The following is a 13204-nucleotide window of genomic DNA, read 5'->3' as shown; positions in this document are numbered from 1 at the left end:
AGCCACAGCCTCCAACATGGCAGGGCACGAGTTAACACCGGCCAGATTCTGAAGGCTCTTCAAAGCTATGAAGGAGTCGAACCTGCAATACCCCAAACTCCTGATTTTTTCCTCGATTAGAAGCTTTGGAATGAAGGAGGATTTCCAAAGCTGCTAAGCACCACTCTCTCTGTTTTCCTTGTGAAAAGCATAAATCCTCACCTTGCAGCAGGAAGACAGACTAAGCCAGCTCTGAACACTTCTGAGAAACCTCGGGTTCCAATCCAAGCCAAGCTGCACACAGTTATGAAGAGATAAGACAGGAGCTTTACCTGAACACCTGAGCACTGGAACATCAGCGTGCTCAGCATTTATGGCCAGCAGGTGAAAGATTCAGTGTCACAAGGCAGCTGAGTGGGCTCCAAAACCATTAAGCTGCCAGGTAAATGATAACCCATCAGAACAAGGGGAGGGACTTCGTGTTCAGTACAACACGGTCTTTTTTTAAATGGACAAAAGGGAACTGCTCATCTAATAGAATTGTCTTCGTGGCCTGTCACCCCACTTCAGCCAACAGTTCTGTAAAGTGCAGGGATCTGATTTTCAAGCCATCCTCTTCTGAGACACTTGCTATTTTCTGTGTGCTGCTGTTTGGAGGCATAGGGCACGATATTTTGATGCCTAAATACATGATGCCCTGATACATGAGCACAATCAAAGTTCTTAGAGATATAAGCAGCTTGGGCTACATTCAGTCTAATTGCAGGTGCACAAATTACACGACACTCCATCGCAGCAAACTATGTGCAGGGAACCCATTTCTACACATGCAGTCACTAGAAATCCTCAACTAATTGGTATTATGCTATAGATCATCTGCAAAGAACAGTGGGGATTATGAGATGTCCTTAAACATGAAAGTACTGTAAGAATAATGAGCAATTACGGTTGAATTGCAGGAAAATGACTGATTTTGTGCCTTGTGGCAAAAACTGAGCCAGAACACAGGGCTTTCATTCACAAATATGCAAAATGTCACCCAAACATCAAGATGCACGCCTCAGTCACAAAGCACACCAACATTTACCACTGACATATTTTCACTGTTGTCTGCACAGTAATCCCCTGGTAGAAAAACATCTCTTAGTGACCCCTACAGCCACATCAAACAAACGCTTCGCTGTACTCCCCGCTTCCTCTTCTTCTGACGCAGATTTTGCACCGATACCCATTTTCTGAGTGTGTGCAAGTTCCTTGTTTGCTGGCAGGGTGTTTGCAGTGCTGCTGCAATTCACATTCCTCCCATAGGCAGACGGATGTAACAGATACACGTGGGTGTATGCAGAAAAGGCAAGGCTGTGACTCAAGCTTTTTAATTTGTGCCAGTTGCCCAACGCTAAACCACTGCACATTACTGCAGAAATACGCTGACAATGATATGTGCACAGGTACCTGGTGTGTTTGGAATGAGCAGCAGTATTTACAACATGCTGAATGACTTCAGTCATGCAGAATTAGAAAGCAGGGGGTCTGGAGGCTGTTTTTGGTTTCCTAAGAGATTCAAACCTGGATCACAAGCATGTGACAGGCAAAGCTGTCATCTGTCAGACCCGGAATGGGTACACAGACAGCACCAGTTACACCTGTAGAATGGCAAATTCACAAACACGGGATGTTCCTCCAATCTGAAACGCCTACACAAAAATGCCCCAGGTTTGGGCTCGCCAGCCAGGATCGCTCCCAGGGAACGCATTGGACAGAGATCCCCCCCCAAATAATGCTGTTAAAAGCTTCTTTTCAAACCTTCTTAATGCAGGAACATTGTGGGAAGATTTCCTATGGTGGCAAAGAGGCACTTGTTTCCATCAGCAGCACCAGAACAGAGTTCTGAATCAGTGGAATCATCTGCAAAAAGGGATGTATTTGCTCCTCTCCCCTCATTCCTCCTCCATTCACCCTCTCTGGCTTATTCCATGCTTATGTGCTCCAAATATCTTGACTATTCTCTGAAGAGCAGATGTCCAAATTAAAGCATGAGATTCTGACTTCAGACTGCAACGAAAGCAATCTTATAAAAGCAAAATCTACATAAAGACACGGATGTTATCTCCACTCTGAGCTTATGTGTCTATGGATATATAGATGGGTAGTGCAGCTACTCACGTGTAATGATGAGGTACAACGTTAAAAATCTGAAATGATATTAAGGAATTATAAATCATCAGTTCTGTGTTGTGTCTTGTTTTAGAGTGCTGTAAGACTACAAAGCCAATGCTTCTTCTTATCATACTGGAAGATCTCTGGATTTTTGCCTGGCACACATTTGCTTGGTACTTATACAACAAAGTTATGCAGTAATTCATTTCAGTAAGCTAGAGCCCTCAGTATTCCATCTCCAATAAATCAGACAAACTTAAGCTTTGTCATCTCTGAACAAGGATAGCTGGGTATCTCCTGCAGACAGAAAGTGCTCCTTTCAAAGAGATTCCTAATCTTTCCATTTTTCACATAGGAAAAGAAAATACAAACAAAAAAACAACTCCTAAATTCTTACACTGCTACTCATTTGAGCCACTGCCATACCACAAACCACTCAGAAACTGATCCCCAAACCAGCATGTATGCAATATAAACAATTGCTATTTTGTGTGTGTATTTATAGACCCATACACCCAAACACGTGTTTCTCTCTCTTTTCGTATGTGAATATTACAACTGCCACAAACAAATGGGAACATCAGGTATTACTCACACAGGAAGCTCTGTTCTCCATAGCTGGAGCAGAACACTTCTACCATTTCCTCTGCATTACAATTTCCCCCACATGCTTTACCCTCTTTGCTTACCCCAGGACTCTCGGCAATTTAGCGAGACAAAAAGGGCTGACACCAGCCAAATTCTTCTCCACATTATCTGCCCTCAAAAGCAGCACAGGCAGCCGAGACAGGGCACTGCTGACTGAATTTCACTGTTCCCCAAGCAGAAATTGGTATATATTGAAGAACCTCATTCCTTTCTGCATTACTTTGGAGCTCTTCTGCAATTTGTTCATCTGAGCAAACACTTCTCACTCGGGCATGAAAATTGAAAAAGCCTTAGCTTTCAGCACCTGTGCTTATTCCATTTCCATGGGTTAAGATCAGCAGCCTTGAGACTTCTGTGCCTTTTTCTCTAGGTCAGCACTAGCAAATAAAGGTTTTTGAAACATAATTATTACATCAAACAATGTATTTATGCCTTTACTTTGGATATCAGTAATATCTGTATGCTCCAAAGAGGATGACAAGCACAGCCCTGCTGCATGTGGGCTCCCAGCTCAGTTGTCTCAGGGACGCCTGGTCCATGCCAAGTGACTGCTATGAGTTCTAAGGGCAATTTTGGTTGCAAAGGTGCTCTGAGACTCTTTTATCAACCTGTTTGTGCCATGAGCGGGCTGTTGAGACACGAGGCAGGTAGGTCTGAGGCTGGAGAATTTACTCTGAAAAGCATGACTTGGTTTATATTCATATTTTCATATTGACTTGACTCTGAATCCCAAGCCCACGTCAACATTTGATGGCTTACAACATGTGACTATCCTTCATATTTAGACAGAGTTACTAATTATACATTCATACCAACTGCACAGACCACTGAGTGAGTAATATATGTCTTAATAGTCTAAATGCAGCTTTAACTTCTCTTTGTTTATTTAATTAGTTAACAAAAGGAATTAAGCCACACTTCTCTAGAAGATTAGCCACGAGTGATAAACCGATAATCTGCCAAATATGTGTACAACTCTGAGCCACCAGATTTACCATCTAAAGAATCACATGATCCTTAAGCTTAGCTTACTACATATTAGTATTTGCTTGTGAAGTAGCTTGTAAGGACTTCATGAAACCAGCTGAGTACGTGCTTCATTCAGATTAGGGACACAAGGACCAGTAAGATCACACAGATAAAGCCAACCTAGTGTAAATTACTGGTACAAATGCACAGCACCAGTAAAAGCCATGTTTGGAACTGCTGCTGCTGCTCTAAATGAAGGCTCCACTTTGCAGCTACAGCATCTGCAATCTTCTCCTACACAAGGATACTGAGCTAACCTCCTACAGATTCTGCATTTGACTTCTTAATGACTTTGGAACATGAAATTCCATACTTGAACTGCTTAGGCTTGCTGTTTTCGTTTGTTGTTTCGTTTTTTTTTAAATATTATATAAATATAATATTCAGGGTTTGCATCTGTGCAAAGAAGACACGCATAAGGAAAGCCTTCCGTGCTGCCAAGGAGTCAGGATTGTCACATAAAGCCTAGGTTAGTAGTGTGGAAAGGCAATAAACTAAGGAGAAAGCATCTGGGTTGATTTTATTTCTGTGAGCTTGTAGAGCAGACTCAGCTGAACTGTAATGTAGTTACACTCTTGTACTTCTGTGGCTGGCAGGGTGTTGCACCGACAAACCCAGGGTACCACAGCAGTCCCCAGTGATCAGTCAAACCAACTGCAGACAGATAAATCTGGTACACTGCAGGGGGCAGCTCACCAAGGAAAGTCCACAGAGCTCAAATGTTTCTTCAGGGGCTGCACAGCAGTGACCCTTTTTGGCAGACAGCTGCAGTGATGTGCAGGCATTTGCCCTTCCCAAGCAAAGCCCTTATATTCCAGCCAGGCAAACAGCACTTCCTTCTGCTTTTCATTGAGAGTGGTGAGGTGCTGGAAGAGCTGCCCAGAGAGGCTGTGAACGCCCCATCCCTGGAGGTGTTCAAGGCCAGGATGGATGGGGCCCTGGGCAGTGTGGTTTAGTATGAAATGGGGAGGTTGGTGGCCCTGCGTGTGGCAGGGGGTTGGAGCTTCGCGATCCTTGAGGTCCCTTCCAACCCTGGCCATTCTGTGATTCTGTGATTTTGCATATCAGAATTTTGCAGGGATGTAAGAGGTTAAAGAGGACACACCACACCCTTACCACAGGTATGCAAAGACGTAATTCACAATGCAAAAAAAAAATCCTACAGGAATACATTTCTCAGTATCGGTGTTGTGACTAAGAGCATTGGATCCTGCAAACTCTCAATTTACTCCAGCTCATTACCTGAGAGTTACCAGAAGAGCTGAGCAATTGAATGAAATTACAAATGCAGGTGACATATTTGCTTAAACACCAAACAGTCCATTTCTCTGAGCCTTTCCAGCAATGACAGTCACCTTTAAGAATCCGAAAGTCTCCAGTCGAACAGGAACATTGATGTGTCATGGAAGACAAGACCATGTTAAATGATGATGATGTTTTGAATTCCGTTCTGTGTTTCAGGGATGACAAAGATTACAGCACAAGAGATAAGCCTAACATCATCTCCCAGCTCTGTGTGCCCTAATATTTCATAAATTCTGAGTACGTGCAACAAAAGCACCTGGCTTCCCACGGTGGAAACTTGCCTGCATCCAAGCACTGGGTAGGAATGGTGTGTCATATCTATAGACAGGCAGCAAAGTCACACAGCCTACCTTGTCATGTGTGAATGGTCCCTACTCTCTGTTAATTAAAAAAGAATTATGAAAAGCTAGAGATGGGCTGCAGATTCAATATTTGTGGGGGTTTTTTTGTACCAGTGCTCAAGAGCACGTTTTTTTCTGTTAAGTCCAGCCCAGTTTTTTTAAGTAACTGATTACTCATGTGAAATGTTGGCCCTCTGGTGTCTTATTGCTCAGGAACAAGAGAAGATAAGTATCCACCATTATGTACACGTAATCCTAACTAGTCCCTCACGAGGACTGTCAGTAGAAAAAACAAAATACCAAAAGGTGTTGCCCCAGAAAACTATGGGGCAAAAATGTTCACTGAGATGTTTCATTGGTAGGTATTTCCCTTCAGTAGGTTGGGTAAGCATTGTTTTCAGGATTTTACACAACCATTTTACACAACCAAAAGGTTATGTGGCACAGATATGGCTTAGCCCAGAATACATGCCTGGGTGAAGCCTGGTTGGTGACAGGTTGGTCAGCTTTGATGCAGTGGTGTGAGCTATTAGAACTCCAGCTTTTTTTTTTCCTTAGAAGTTCATGATTACCTGCCTGGAAAACAAAACTATAAACTACTCTTCTCACCTCCACCACGACTTCTTCCCTTATCAGACATGAGTCGTGCTGGCAAGGAAGCCTGCAGGAGATACACCGCAGTTGCTGGCTGTTTTGCCTTTTGGCCCACTGCAGAAAAGTTACTGAGCTTAGAGTCCCCTTTCTTTCCTTCACAGCATGTGTCATCACTTACACATAATTACGTTTCTCTTCCCATCCCTTCCTACTCACAACTGCCTCTTAAGTCACTCCTGCACATAACATTTCTATAAGTTGTATTGGAATTAAGTTCTGCAGTTTCCTCCTCTCAAACTGAACTCTTGACACCAGGTCCACCTTTCATCATCATTTCCACACTGCTCTCCTCTGCGCATGTCACAGAATCAGAGGTTAGCTGAAGTTGGAAGGGACTTCTGGAGATCATCCCCTGCTCAACAGTGGTCAACCGCAAGAGAAAGTTCAGGACCACGTTCAGTATAGTTTCGACTGTCTCCAAAGATGGAAAAGATATAGGCTCCCTGGGCAATCTGTTACTATATTTCACCATCTTCACTGTAAAAATGATTCTTCTTATGTTTAAATAGACTTTCCTGTACTTTGCGCCGACTGCCTCATCTTTTCACTGAGCATCACAGAGAAGGGTCTGCTCTGCTCTCACTGCCTCCTATAAGATATTGGTACACACTGATAAGACCACCTCAGAACCTTTTCTCCTCTGTATCTGAGTGACATCTTGAAAAGGTTTACAAGAACACTTAGCTTCACAGTCTCTCCAACTGCAGAGCAAGATAGAGCTGGGAGGCCATGCAGCCCCATCTTCACTTATGCACAAATGCCAGTGTTTTACGTCCTATTCAGCATTTCTCTCTGCAGCCCTGAGTTGGATTGAGGCTTTGATAAAATGCTCTGAAAGTGAAGCAGCACAGCAGGCAGAGCCTCCCCTGGGAGCTGCGCGTTCCTCAGTACCGTTTGATAACACAGAAAAAAAACAGCAAGAATTTGCAAAGCTGCTTTCCAAAGGATGAAGGTTCATCAAAGCTCTGTAAAATAGCTTTTAGATACAGTAATAAAGGTCCTCAAGGTTTTTCCAAACACACTTGATTTCAAGAGTATACACTATCTCGGGTTCAAGTCAAAATTGTTCTTGAAGCTTTTGTATTTTCTCCTTGAATGACACCTACTTCAGCCATCTACTTGCTGCAGTAAGGACCCTCCAGTACTTGAAAGTCTGACACTGAAAGCCCTGGCACCTCTGCATATTTCAAAGTTTGACCAAGCAGTTTAACACTGGTGTAAAGGATGATACTCATTATACAGCATATTGGACAGAGAACAGTAATAGCAGAGCACAGCTCCTGAGGATTGATGCCATTTTAGCAAAGGTAAGCTGTCCGCATCCATGGGGATTAACTTCCAAAGCAGATCTGATTCTTTCACAGCATGAAGTGTCAAACACTTCAAAACTTCAGCTCATTTTAGATACACCCAGCAGTCCATCAATTCTCAGCTCTGTGCACCTTACCTTTGAACAACTTCCTATCGTGAAAACTCAGCTGGTGCTCAGAGTCCACAAGGAGGACAGCAGACACTCCAGCAAGTAGAAAGAGAGCTGAATACATATTTAAATATAGAACTGCAAGGGGAATGAAGCAAAGTCCACTCACCTTTTGTTGTTGTTGTTGTTTTAACTGTCTCTGGTATTTGTTAATGGCTTCACTTCTCCCAGGCGGCCTGTTCAGGCACGCTTAATTGAATGTGGAGAGTTTTATTTGGAAATGTACTTGAGATGCTGGCTGATTAAAGTGTCCTTATTTTATGAATTTATATTATTATTTAGCATGTAAAAATAACCAATAAAGACTGTAAGATATTCCATTTTCCCTTCTCATACCCTGCAATCAGGAACTGAAGTGTTTAACAACTGGATACCTACAGGTAGGCTCTAAAGTGAAGCACCTAATTAAGCACCCTGGAGAAAAACAAAAACAAAACCACCCTGGAAGTAGCAAGACTCCCACAGTGCTTCCCAGAGCCAGCAGGGAGCTGCCACGTGTTCCATGGATATAAAAATCAGGGCCAAGATTTTCTTTGTTAATTACAAAGTTTGAGCATGAAATTTCCCTTCCTGCATTAAAATTGCAGTCTGTGAAATCCAACTTTCCATTATTGCCCTCCCTTCAGTCTTGTGGCAGTCTTGAAAGACTTTTCTGTAACTTTCCAGGTAGGAAAAAAATAAAAAGAGTAAGCTTGAATCCCATTCTCTATCCAATTAAGTAATGTAATTACAAGATACTGGGTGATGAAGCATTGCTGCCAGGTTCTGACAATAGCCTCAGTAAAGACAAAGCCGGATTTCAGCTTACTAATTGGAAGCCTTTTCATCTGCTTGACCTGCCTCTAATGTAAAAACATTACATGACACTCAAATGTTGGGATTTGTGTTCTTCTCAATTAAGTTTCTTGGTCATTAATACTGCGTTTAAGACAGAAGCCTGGAATGTGTTTGGAAGGAATGTAACAGATCAGCTTGCTTACGCACTAGAACGCCAGCCAGCGGCGTGCTGCATGCACAGCTTCCTATAAAGCAGACCCCAAAGAAAAGGGTTGATGTTTTCAAAGAAATCACAGGCATCATAAAGAGCCCCGTGCTGTCAGTGCTAGCTTGAACACTGACTTAGAGCACTTCTTTTCATCCTTCTGGGTCTGCTGTCAGACATAAAAAGAGGAGCCTGTAACATTTCAGATGGCTGAACAGTGGCCATTTATCCATCTTACAAAACCACTGCACGCAGACTGGCCAGAATACATCTTCTAATACTCTTCCCCCAGGAAGCTTCAGCAGTCCTGGGTCAGAAGCAAACTGCTACTTTTTGTCCCAGAACTGTGGGGTGAGACACACTAAAGAGGCACTTGCAGCAAATATCTCTGGCATTAGCCATTATCACCATGCACCTTGGGTTTGCAACAGTGGAAAAGATGCAAGGCTCTCGAGACACAAATTTTCCCATATCAGCAGCTGGAATATCATCCGGAATACACAAAACTAAAGATATTCACAAGCAGCAGGAGCTGCCACAGGATGACTCACAAGCAAAGACTGAATCCAGGCAACCCAGCTCTAAACAAACACCCGGATTTTCAGAACAGTGAGTTACGGGCATTGGAACATAACTAACAACATCTCTGCCCTCAGTGACACCTCCACAAACTTTAGAGCTCTATCCACATTAGCCTGGTGGGCTGTTTGGGCTCAAAGATACTTTGCCTTTGGTTTGGATCAGTTTTTAAGTAGAAATTTAGTCAAATTCAACAGAGGTCTGATTCTTGGGGAGCAGACCACCACGTTCCTCTCCCTGAGACAACTGCAGAAACTACAATTTTTCAGCACTCTTTGAAATAAGCATCAGTCAACTGACTGAGCCACCACACATGGGTGTTGTGTTTAACTCACGTATTTTCAAGAGTAGAATGATTTTTGATAAGTCAATAAAGGATATATTGCGATGCAATAACTCGAGGCTTAAATCAAATTAGCTCAAACGAAGTTGCAGCCCCAGCACTTTTACCTGTACTGTTTGTGGCACTGACTCATAGCACATTTTACTTTGCACACGATGAAAGTCTAATACTCAGCAAGGCAAACCTCGTAGGCAACTTTGCTGAAAAACCACTGGAATCATTCCAAACTCTGTAGAGAATTTTAGTTCTTGCTTTCTTTTTTCACACACCTCCCTGGCTTGCTGACTCAATCGAGATCCGGAAGCACAAAACACTGTGAGAAGGGCTGACCTTCCAATAGTTTGGACTACATCTGAGATCTCATTTTTAGCATCAGATTTCTAGAGAGAAGAATTTCTTCTATTCCTTTTCTTCTTATTCACTGTCTTTGAAAGGTTGTTGCATTGCTTCTTGAAGCATTATCAGTTGGCAAGGTTTTGTCATATCGTAGCTTCATTTCATTCCCTAAAGCAAGCCTATTTGACAAAATGACAATCCCATTTAACTATATTAAATGCATCTGTATGTTATGTCACTGCCTTCTCATGAGACTGCATCAGTGGCACTCAGACATGATGATCAGCACCATTCCTGGGGATTTCCCACTCAAAACCAATTACATGGCTCTGAGATTAGTAGTCTAATTCATTGCTATCTGAATTGCAAATCCAGTGTTTTGTGTGGCATTCAAAAGTCACGCATCTCAAAAGATAGCCAAAGCTTCAAAAGACTGACTGAGCACCTGGTGGTTGTCTCACCCTGTCGGGCAGCTCCCCTCCCCTCTGCCCCTCCTCAAAGAAAGAAGGGAAGAAAATAGGATGGAAAGGGCTCAAGTGTTGAGATAAGGACAGGGGGATCGCTCATTACTTACTGTCACAAGCAGAACAGACTCAGTATAGAGAGATTAATATAAGTAATATAATGTCCTCTTTTCAGCCTTGATACATGACCCAGGAGCCACAGGTCTTGTGGACCATTGAAGAATCACTTATGTTTCCTACAGCTCCGTAGGCAATGAAGAGCTCAGCCAAAATAAAGGCCCAAACCCATTCATCTGCATTGGAATACAAGCTAAAACAGCTGAACAACACTTTCTCTTTCTTCTGCATCCTGTTTTTGAGGACAATATGCACAAGTTTCAAGACTCACCAAGGTCCTGGTAACAGAAAGACTGGTTTTGTTTCCAGGCCCCCTAATGAGCTAAAACTGGATTGAATTAATTGTTTTCTTTGTCTGTGAGACATCATTAATCAAACTCTCCTGCAGCATCATGCTTCTCTCCAAGTCAAAAGCTTAAAGAACACTAGCCATAAACTGCCTCATTTACAACCACACTAAGTGCATGTCAGCTTACATCCTTAACCAAACAGTAACATTTCCCCAGACTCATATTTGAACACTCCAGTGAAGAAAGAGAGGATGTATTCCACCCTACCAATGTGGCATCATCTCCATGCTCTCAATACTCCATTTTCTAGGAAGCCTGTTTCCAAATAAGCAGGATCACATGGTGCCATGCAGATCACTCTGCCTTCTGATGGTGTCTGACCCAGTCAGACTGCCCCAGTGCTGAAGCACAGCATGCAATGTGCTGCACTGCATCAGGAATGGTTGTGTTGCTCAGGTCACAACTGCTACTACAAGGATTCTGCTAAACTGGGATGAAATTTTATAATCCCTTCCTCTCTATTTCAAGACCTGCTTGGAAGTTTTCATCCAGCATTATTTTTTTTTCAGTCTACTTAAGGAACATTTTTACTGGGATTTTGAATAAGGCTGATCTTGAGCTGCTGTAATAATTATTTACAAAGCATAAAAGCATAATACAGAAGCATTATGGAGACAGAATCACAGAATCACAGAATCACCCGGGTTGGAAGGGACCCCAAGGATCATGTAGTTCCAACCCCCCTGCCTAGCAGGGCCACCAAACACACACATTCAGATCAGGTTGCCCAGGACCCTGTCCAACCTGGCCTTGAACACATCCAAGGACGGGGCATCCACAACCTCCCTGGGCAGCCCGTTCCAGGGCCTAACCACTCTCCTTGTATAGAACTTCCCCCTAACATCCAACCTAAATCTTCCCTCCTTCAACTTCGATCCATTTCCCCTAGTCCTGCTGTTGTCAGCCCTTTTGAAGAGTTTACTCCCCTCGTGGGTGTAGGTTCCCTTCAGGTATTGATAGGCTGCAATGAGGTCACCCCGCAGCCTTCTCTTCTCCAGGCTGAACAAGCCCAACTCCCTCAGTCTGTCCTCATAGGGGAGGCGCTCCAGCCCCCTGATCATCTTAGTTGCCCTCCTCTGGACCCTTTCCAAGATCTCAATGTCTTTCTTGTACTGAGGGCTCCACACCTGGACACAGTACTCCAGATGGGGCCTCACAAGAGCCGAGTAGAGAGGGACAATCACCTCCCTGTCCCTGCTGACCACCCCTCTCCTGATGGAGCCCAGGATCCCATTTGCCTTTCGAGCTGCCAGAGCGCACTGCTGGCTCATGTTCAGTCTCTCGTCCATCAGGACCCCCAGGTCCTTCTCTGCCGAGCTGCTCTCAAGGCCCACTCCTCCCAGCCTGTACGGGTGCCTGGGGTTCTTCCGGCCCAAATGCAAAACTTTCCATAAGACTTTCCATAAGACAGAGTTAAAGCAGCAAGACATCCTTTTTGTGCTTCACCAGCATGCTCTGGGGTCAGGCCTCTGCTGTAGGCTGTACACATGAACTGCCAACACAAGAAGGAATGTTTCCAAGATACACACAGCCTGGCAATGAAATAAATATGCCCTCTTCCCTCTGCCTCCACTGCAAATAACTGATCAAGGTGAGATATCCACAATAAAAGCAGGCAGGATAGAAGTTGCAAGCTTCCATCATTGCTCCAAATCATTGCTCCAAATCTATTAATGGGCAGAGCAGCTGAACCCTCCTACTGTCCAACCTGAAGTAAATTCAGCTTGCTTCATGAAAATGAGACAAAGCTGTAAAGGTCTTTAGCCTGTAAAGAACTTTCATGCCTGTACCACAGTCTCCAGCTGGTGTCTCTAAGCATCTTTCTGATCCAATCAATCAGCATCAGATGGAAGCATATTGATTCAAAAAGATGTAAGGTCTGACTCAATTCCCACAAGGACACAGAAAAGGCTCCCACAGATTTCCAAAGGAAGAGCTGAATTGGAGCAACAATCACATGTCCTGTAATAATGATTTCAATATTTTCTGATAACCTAGATAACAAAAAAATTCTCTGAAAAAGGCATGAGCAATTATCAGGAGCCCTCACAGAGACCCACTGCAAATTAGGTTTTGCCTCGAGCCCATTTCTTGATTCTCTCCCAGCACAAACCTCTGTCCACCTGCTCCAGAAAACGTCTGAGCTCCAAGGAGCAATTCTGACATTTCACTGCCTTCACTTTAATGAACAGAAGCCTGCGCAGCAGGATGCATCAGTTCAGGTGAGTTACAATGCTGAACAACATAAACAGGACAAGAAAGAAAGAGACTAGGGACAAAAACATGACAATAATCCTACACACACCTTATCTGAGCAAGCTGCACCTACTGCATCCATATAAATCTTATCTCACCTCTTCTGTCCCAGGTCAGCAAAATCAGAGGGGCCCATGATTCAAGAGCTCAAATCATTGCACTTATTTGGGCAAAATATTTCTTC

General features: G+C 43.5%; 1 protein-coding gene across 2 annotated transcripts in view; it reads right to left on the bottom strand.

Moving 5' to 3' along the window:
• LOC122166410 (protein spinster homolog 2-like) overlaps positions 1 to 13204 on the bottom strand; it is a 123316-nt gene that overhangs the window by 49524 nt on the left and 60588 nt on the right. The gene's annotated exons all lie outside the window — the stretch shown is intronic.

The sequence above is a fragment of the Centrocercus urophasianus genome, unplaced genomic scaffold (genome assembly GCF_019232065.1).
Source record: "Centrocercus urophasianus isolate 14NV4802_14NV808 unplaced genomic scaffold, USGS_Curo_1.0 seq_33, whole genome shotgun sequence".
In the NCBI taxonomy this organism is placed as follows: Eukaryota; Metazoa; Chordata; class Aves; order Galliformes; family Phasianidae; genus Centrocercus; species Centrocercus urophasianus.
The sequence above is the reverse complement of the archived record's forward strand: the minus strand, read 5'-3'. Positions and strand labels throughout refer to the sequence as shown.